This window comes from Salvia splendens, chromosome 16 (assembly GCF_004379255.2).
Source record: "Salvia splendens isolate huo1 chromosome 16, SspV2, whole genome shotgun sequence".
Lineage (NCBI taxonomy): Eukaryota > Viridiplantae > Streptophyta > Magnoliopsida > Lamiales > Lamiaceae > Salvia > Salvia splendens.
Window position 1 is genome coordinate 10761856 of NC_056047.1, and position 8174 is coordinate 10770029.

At 34.6% G+C, this 8174-nt stretch overlaps 1 pseudogene; it reads left to right on the forward strand.

Moving 5' to 3' along the window:
- The first annotated feature begins 4217 nt into the window (after positions 1-4217).
- Positions 4218-6545, forward strand: LOC121770172 (annotated as a pseudogene).
- Positions 6546-8174: the final 1629 nt, after the last annotated feature.

Sequence of the window (8174 nt, forward strand, 5' to 3'; positions counted from 1 at the left end):
ACTTTTCAATAATTTAATCTTTAATGATACATTTTGGCAGGGGCTAAACATGATTTTCAACCAATCTGGAAATAACAGTAGTAGAAAAAATGATTAAAAATATCTTTTGGGAGGGGCTTAAGCCCCTTATCCCTTCTTCTTGTGTCCGCCAATGCTTCTCCATAACGTAGGAAGCCCGGACTATACACCTACTTTTGTGCTTAGGACATATTTTCCCCTGTAAGCGTAACATCTCGTTCTCTCTTACGATGTTTAGCGATTTTTTTAAATAATTTGTATGTTAAGAAATTTCCTATTTTTTGAAAAGTGTAGTATTTTCTTTAAGGCATTTCGTAATTGTTAAAATCACTGAGGGGTTTCGTTCGCTAATCTAGCATTTATGCGTGAATGTAAAATGTTCAAGGAGTATAAATTTACAAATAACAGAGTCCTGGTTTACAAAAAGAAAATGTACTAATTAAGTGCACTTGGTCTTTTCCTTTTACAAAGTACTCGCTCCGTCCCATTAAGATGACTCACTTTCCTTTTTTTGTTTGTCCCATCCAAGATGACCCATTTTTATAAATGGAAACACATTTATCTCTACTTTATTCCCTCTCTCTTACTTTACTCTCTCCACTCAACACACAAAATAAAATTGCATAAAACTCCGTGCCGCCCAAGGAAGGGGTCATCTTCCTTGGGACGGAGGAAGTACATGTTAGAGACATGCAAGTCTTGATCGACTCGATGTGAAAATTTCGGACAGCTAATGCACCATTTTTAGGAAGCTCCATTGCTTCAATCATACTCCTATAATAAATAAAAGAAATATGGCTAAAATTTATAATGTTTACCTTTAGTCAAACAAAAGAAAAATAACGGACGAACGCAAAAAGAAAGAAGCAAAAAAGCAACCAACGTCCAAGCGTTCTCTGCCAACCTGATCTATGAAATTGGACAACAAGGTTATACCTTGTACTCCCTCTGTTCCATACTAGTGAAGTTATTTTGCCATTTTAGTACATTTCATAGTAATTGAGTCATTTCTTTTTTTAGTAAAAGTCAACACATTTGTTCTCACTTGCTTTTTCCCCTCTCTTACTTTATTCTCTTTAGTTTTTTCTCTCTCCTATTTTATTATCTTTTTATTTAATACGTTACACACATTTTTCTTAATTTTATCGAGCTATTTTTTTAGTTGTTTTGATTTCTACTCCTCATTTTTTGTGCATTTAGGCTGAGGTTGAATTAACATTTTAGTTTCTACGACTTTGGAGGAGCCATATTATCTTTTCCTTTTATGTTTTCTGCCTATTGGTGTAGAATATTTATAAATTTTTTTTATATATTAGGTTCTCTTAAAAATGCAAGTTCCGTAATATTCTCTTCATCCTCTCAAAATATAATCTTTAAGAACAACCCGATTTTTAATGAAAATTTAGTGGAAAGTATAATAGAGAAAATTAAAAAATATTTTACGTAAGGTCATTGATAATATAACCAACATTATTAGAAAGTGTAAATTTATAGTTACAAAAATAGAAGCGGACTAATTTTGCGAAATAGACAAAATAGCCCAAAATGGACTATTTTTTGTGATAGCGTGAGTGTCATTTCATAGATTTTACTAGTGTGTATAATAGAGTAACTTATTTATATTTTATGAATATCCCTCCTTAATAGACCATATACTCTCTTTGTCCCATATGAATATGTAATGTTCCTTTTAGTCCGTCCTAGGGAGAATATGCATTTTCTAATTTTAGAAACATTTCTGTCTAATGACAGGGCGCATTCTCCAAAACTATCAATACTTTAATTTACAACATTTTTCTCTTCACCCTCTCTCTTAAATTTCAATATACTTAATATGGTCCGATCAAACGAGTAAAAATTGAATGAGTCGATATGACTAGTCTGATCATGCAAGCTCACCAAAACTTTAATAACCTTGGANATAATTATTGTAGTGATTACACGACGTATTTAGAAGGTGCCTATGATATTAAAGTTAATATTGCATTCGTTTGATCGTATATTCGGAGGTGTTGATATGCAGTATATGTTACTCCCTCCGTCCGCGAATAGGAGTCCCGCTTTTTCATTTTTGTCCGTCTGCGAATAGGAGTCCCGGTTCATAATTACCATAAATGGTAAAATGGCCTCACATTCCACCAACTCATTTCACTCAAATATCATTTAAACTAATATATACAAGTAGACTCATATTCCACTAACTTTTTTTCCACCCACTTTTGTAACATTTCTTAAAACCCCCGTGCCGGGTATAAATGAGACTCCTATTCGCGGACGGAGGGAGTACTTAACATTTTTAATGTATTCATTGCAATGAATTTACTCATTTAGTGACTTTTTAGATCGGCCGATTTGACAATGAAGTTGAATCGACGAAATTAAGTTTGGTTCGGATAATCCAAATCGGAAACTTTAAACCCAAACAGAATCTACCGAACAAACAAATGGTGTTAACATACTTATTTATGCAAACATATTGTTAATAAGAAATAGTGTAATAGTGGAATTCAAATGTAATCCGATTCGATTTGCCAAGTCTTGAGTTACATCCTATCATAATTATATTTATAGCTCCATAAAATTATTACTTCCTATTCATTCTCATTCTCATCTACACAGTTTTTATTATTTTATCTTCATTATAATATACGTACAAGAATTTGACTTATAAATCTTGCAAGAAAAAAATGCATATTAATTAGATAAGTTGGAGTTTTTTATTATTTTATCTTCATTATATTATACGTACAAATTTTTTATTATTCGCACCACGTGATTAATTATTTTGGTGTTTTTAATAAAGTAAGATAAGCATTTATACATCCTTTCTTTTCTTTTTTTTTCGTAGCTTTATTGCATTTTCAGCTCATGAGAAAAGTTTTATCAGAATGTTAGTGATTCATCAAATCAAAACGTCCCAACTCCCAATAACTATGTTACCATTTAATTTCAAGGATCATTACAAAATTGACTAAATTAACAATAAATTCGACCACTAGACTAGAAGTTAAATTACTACTAGTTCAATTTTGCAGTCATGATCAACAATAACAACCGCAATGAGAAATCAGACGCAAACAAATAGTTATACAATCCCTAGCTATATCTATAAATTATAATTCTATAAATATAGGTATAGGATCTAAATTTCCCACTTACTAAAACTTGCTATATCGAATAAGTTGTTGTCGAAAGATCAGCGGCAACAAAAGTTGATCCATGGACACAATCAATTTAACAGATTAATTAAGAATGTTTATTAGTATCTATCACTTTAATTAACTAGGACCCCATCGCCATTGCTTACAAGTAACCATTGGCGGAGAATTTATAATTACCAAAATTAGGACAGCCTTAATGTGGGAATAAAGCATAATTTTGATACCTAAATCAGAACTAAAGTTCGTCAGTAGACATACCTACTTACCTGCAATGGCAATTCTTAACTAATAAGTTAGATCTTTTTTTCCGAGATTTCTTTTTATAAAATGATTCCATAGTTTGCTATTAAAAGAAATTCTTTGTTTTGAGTCTGGTCTGTGAGTTCTCTCCCATGTGGAGTAGTATATTTCTGTTCTTATTATCACTAGTCTGTAAAGTTTCTTTTGCAAAGGAAAACAATTTCTTACAAATCTCCCATTTTAAAATATACAGAAATATATTTAAATTACAAAGGTTATAATTGGAGTTTGATAATGTCATTGTAATTGGTAAAGAATTTTTTTAAATATTCAGGAGTTGGTTCATATATTAATGCGCGAGCTTGTGGGTCCGTCCGGAATAATGATCAAAGTTATGGTATCAAATATGAGAATTTAAAAAAATTAAGCCACTAATTATTACAATAAAAATATTATATAGTTGATATTAAAAATTTAAATACATATTGTCGCATCCTCACAGAGAATGTGCATCATATTTTTCGTTAATCAATATAAACTTTACTACTACTACTACTATTAATTGAACTTTGATACATTTAACGTTCAATTGAAATTAAAGTTACCCTTAAAAATGAATTTTATAAAGTTTTGCAAATCCCTACAATAATATGCAATTTATAAAAAAAAATCTTCCCTTTTCCCCAAAAGATTTCTTCATCTTTTTTTCTGTGTTTCACACACGCATACACACAGTCACACACACAAAAATCCACGCACATATCAATCTAAAAGCTATAAAAGAGCTGGAGTTTGGCCTTTTGTGTGGGGTAGTGGAAATGATTTGACTCTCTTCACTGTTAAGTGCTTTCGCTTCTTAACCTTCAATGCTGCATCTTTCTTTCAATAAAATACACTCTATAGTCTATTACTCGCAACACAGCTTCTGCAAAACCACAATATATCTCTCTTCACTGTTCACAGAGGTAAGCGTTGAAAACTTCTCCTAAAGGTTGAATCTTTTTTCCATTTTTTTCAAAATTTAGGGCAAGTTTTAATGTTTTCTAGATCAATTTCTCAATTGGGTCTGGCTATAAGGATCCTGTTTTCTACTCTTCTTGTCCAAGTATGTTTGTAGGCTCTGAAATTTATCGAGTTCACTTTGCTATATTGTGATTCTGTGAATGATTATTGAACTGTGGGGATTTTTTTTTTGCAGCTCATTTGTGATGATTTTGGATTTGTTTGAGTAACTTTTTATGTGTGTTTTGATCAAATTGCTTAGTTAGTTTTGTTAATACTTCCAATAAATCTTTAGAGCTATAATAAGACAGCCTACTAATGATGATTCTGATTTTATTTGATAATTATTTTTTTGTTGGGGATTTGGCTTGAAGGATCAAGAACAGTTAGTGCATAAGCAATTTGAGTGTAGTCCAACATATGGAGTGTATGAGCTGTGCTTTTGAGGGTAAAGCTCTGCTGTGTAGTGATGGCACAGATTTTGGGATTGATGGTCTCACTAGTAGTAGGAATCTGTTGCAAAGTGGGATGGAGAAGATGAAGTAGACAGCATAGGAATTATAAGCATCTTTCGCCCGAAACAACGAGCAAGCCTTTATTGCTGATCCTCATTGTGGCAAACCTGTTCAGGAGATCACAGTAAACGCGTTAATGGAATTTGGCATGAGAATTCCAAGTACTGCAAATAAAGCCAAAGATGAGAAGTCTTCTCCAGAGCCTTCAGTGTCAGCAAAACGAGCAAAGCTAACGAATTTGCAGTCTCTGGTTCCAACTTGTCAAGTTTTTGGTTGCAACAAAGACTTGAGCTCCTCAAAGGATTACCATAAAAGGCATAGAGTGTGTGATCTCCATTCCAAGACTGCTGTGGTTATTGTTAATGGCATCCGGCAAAGATTCTGTCAGCAATGCAGCAGGTAGCGGATCCTCTCTTTATACTTGTTCGAGTACCTGGATAGACTATTTTGAGACTGCTTTTTCAATTCCTCAAAGCAGAGAGCTTTTACACCTGTTCATAGTTTTGAATCAATAACTATTGAGTGTAGGCTGACCTGCATATCTACTTATTTAAGCTGATGTAGACGAACTCTCTATAACTGAAATCATGCACAAGCAAAAATCTTGATTATGTAGCTAAAGATTCAGATTACACTCTGGCATGAACAAAAACAGCTGTTTATTTTCAAATTGAAATGATTGTGGATAGCCTCTGTTGGTTTATTGCAGTACTTCTATTTGTGGTATATGGTGTCGGAATCTTGATATATTTGAAGTCGTTTTAAGCAGTGGTGCCTCTGCTTTTACATAATTTTTTTATGAGTTATCAAGTTAGCCCTTTATTGGTTTTCCTCATGAAGTTGCTGGCTCGAATTGTAGGTTCCATTTGCTAGCTGAGTTTGATGAAGGCAAGCGTAGTTGTCGCAGCGCCTTGCTGGTCACAATGAGCGGAGACGAAAGCCTCAATTCAACGCTCACATTGGGTAAGGCGGCAATCCTAACTCATGTACAAATGAGTCAAAAGTTGGGTGATAAATATGTTTTTTTTTTCTTTTACAGGTTCCACATATTACACAGGAGATGCATCGAACTCCTTCATTTTCTCGAGAATTCTTCCAGGTGGTCTCTTCGGTGTGCAATGCAACGACAGGCGCCTTAAGGTGCAAGATGAGCCAAGACAAACATCTCAATTAGCATTAGATGTAAAACTCAGTCAATCAGTCCTGTGTTTCCATGGCATGGGGAAACAGTATCCTAAGAACTGTCTCAACGCGCCCTCACCACTCCCAGAGATGAATTCGAGCTCAGATTCAGGCTTTGCTCTCTCTCTCTTCTGTCAGCTCGAGAACACACCTTAAGCACGCCAATGGCTCAGAATTCTACCACATCTCTCGGAGAAAGTTCTTCCAAAACTTCATTTATAGCTCTAACGGAGACAGAGTCGCCATTGGTACAGAGATTCAACCAGAGCCTTACGACCTAAAGCCAACGAACCCTCTGTCTCATCAAGGGGCAAACACGGTCAGTTTGCTTGAACTGTCTTTGCATCTGCAGAGAGTGGAACAGCAAAAGTATTATGGCCAGATCAAGATGGAAAACGATATCTTCTGCGACTCCACGATTGCATGAAGATCAAGAAGATGCATGGATTTCTGCACAGGAGCCCAAACCAGGACTCCAACGTGTGGTGATTAGTGTTAGTGGATGTGTGAATGTTGTTATGTTAGGAAAATTCAAGTTTTTGAAAGATGTTGTGCCAATCAGCAGTAAATGATATGTGGCAGTGGCTGTTCTTGAACAGTTTTAAGTAGTATTATGCTTGGATGGTTAATCCTGCTAGTAATCTTACCTCTGTGAATATGTAATTATTTTGTAAGTTTTCATGTTTTCCCCAAATTTCACCTTTGTTATAAGAGGGGACTTGCTATTGGTTTCAGTCAGTTTGAGTAAGAAAAAAATATTGTGAATATCAAATTTGCATTGCGATTAATGAATTAAATATTTGGAATATGCGCATCTCATGGAATTCCAGCACATCATCATGATTCATGAATTAGTTTCGTAAAGCGGCGAATCCGTATAGAATTTGATGATATAAATAAGTGCTAAAATTGTTCTTGATTTATAGGAGTATTACTATTAGTTAACTTTGATTCAGTCCAGTCGAATTTGATTTGACATTTATTTTCCACGTTTCTTCTTCATCATTTACTTTTCACTTTGGTGGCTTTTGCTAGATTGTAATTTAGCTAAACTGATCTTGGTAAATAAATTCAATTAGGACTGATGAATGAATAATGAAATACTACAATAGATAAAAAAAAGTGAGTGGTATAAATAAATATTTCTCTGCTGCAATTTCATGCATGTGTGTGCACGTGTGTGCCCACATACGGAAGTCTTACTGTAAGTCGTTTACTTTTTAAAAATGTTGTCATGCCTAATGATCCCAATAATGCACCCCCTTGCTGCCGCCACGGGCTAGCTCAGTTGGCTCAGGGGTGGAGATCGGTAACAATGAGCGGGTGTTCGAATCCACACTAGCACCGTTAGGAGGAGGCTACCATCTCTCGGACACAAGCGTGAGGCCTCTGTGGAGGTGGGTCTCCGGTGGGACAGTGGGTTGAACTCTCCCCTCTAGTGGGCTGCTGAGTACCGTGATTTACCACCCCTCACTGATGTCGGGCCGGGGGTGGGGGGGCGCCTGGGGTTGGCGATACAACCTTTGTAACAACAATAATGCACCCCTTTATTAATCACTAGTAATTGTTTGGTTTTTAGTGATATAATTGTAAGTTCCTTTTTGGTAATTACATCATTCGATACCCAATGAAACATATCCATGAATACTGTTCTCCAAGTTTATTTTATTTGAGTATATAACCAATTTCAGAATTGTGTTTGAATTTCATTTATTTGAATTGAGCAAGCTTTACTCGCGCTATTTAAGAAATTTTGTAGCTACTTATTTTACCTTTTAATTCAGTATCTTTTGGTAAATTAGAAAATATATTGACCTTTTTCTGAGACGATAGAGACATAGAGTTTCACGGTTATCAAGCTAAAAAAACTAACTAATTAAATACTACGTAAGTAAAGTAATTGGATTTTGTATCCAACTCAAATCATTTGCATACTTAGCTTTAATGAGTGGCGAAGCATGTTTGTTCATTTATTTATTTTATTTGACCGAACTCTTGAACTCTTGGTTTCGTTATGTATGAAATCATGTTAAGATACAGAACCACGTGTGGAGGA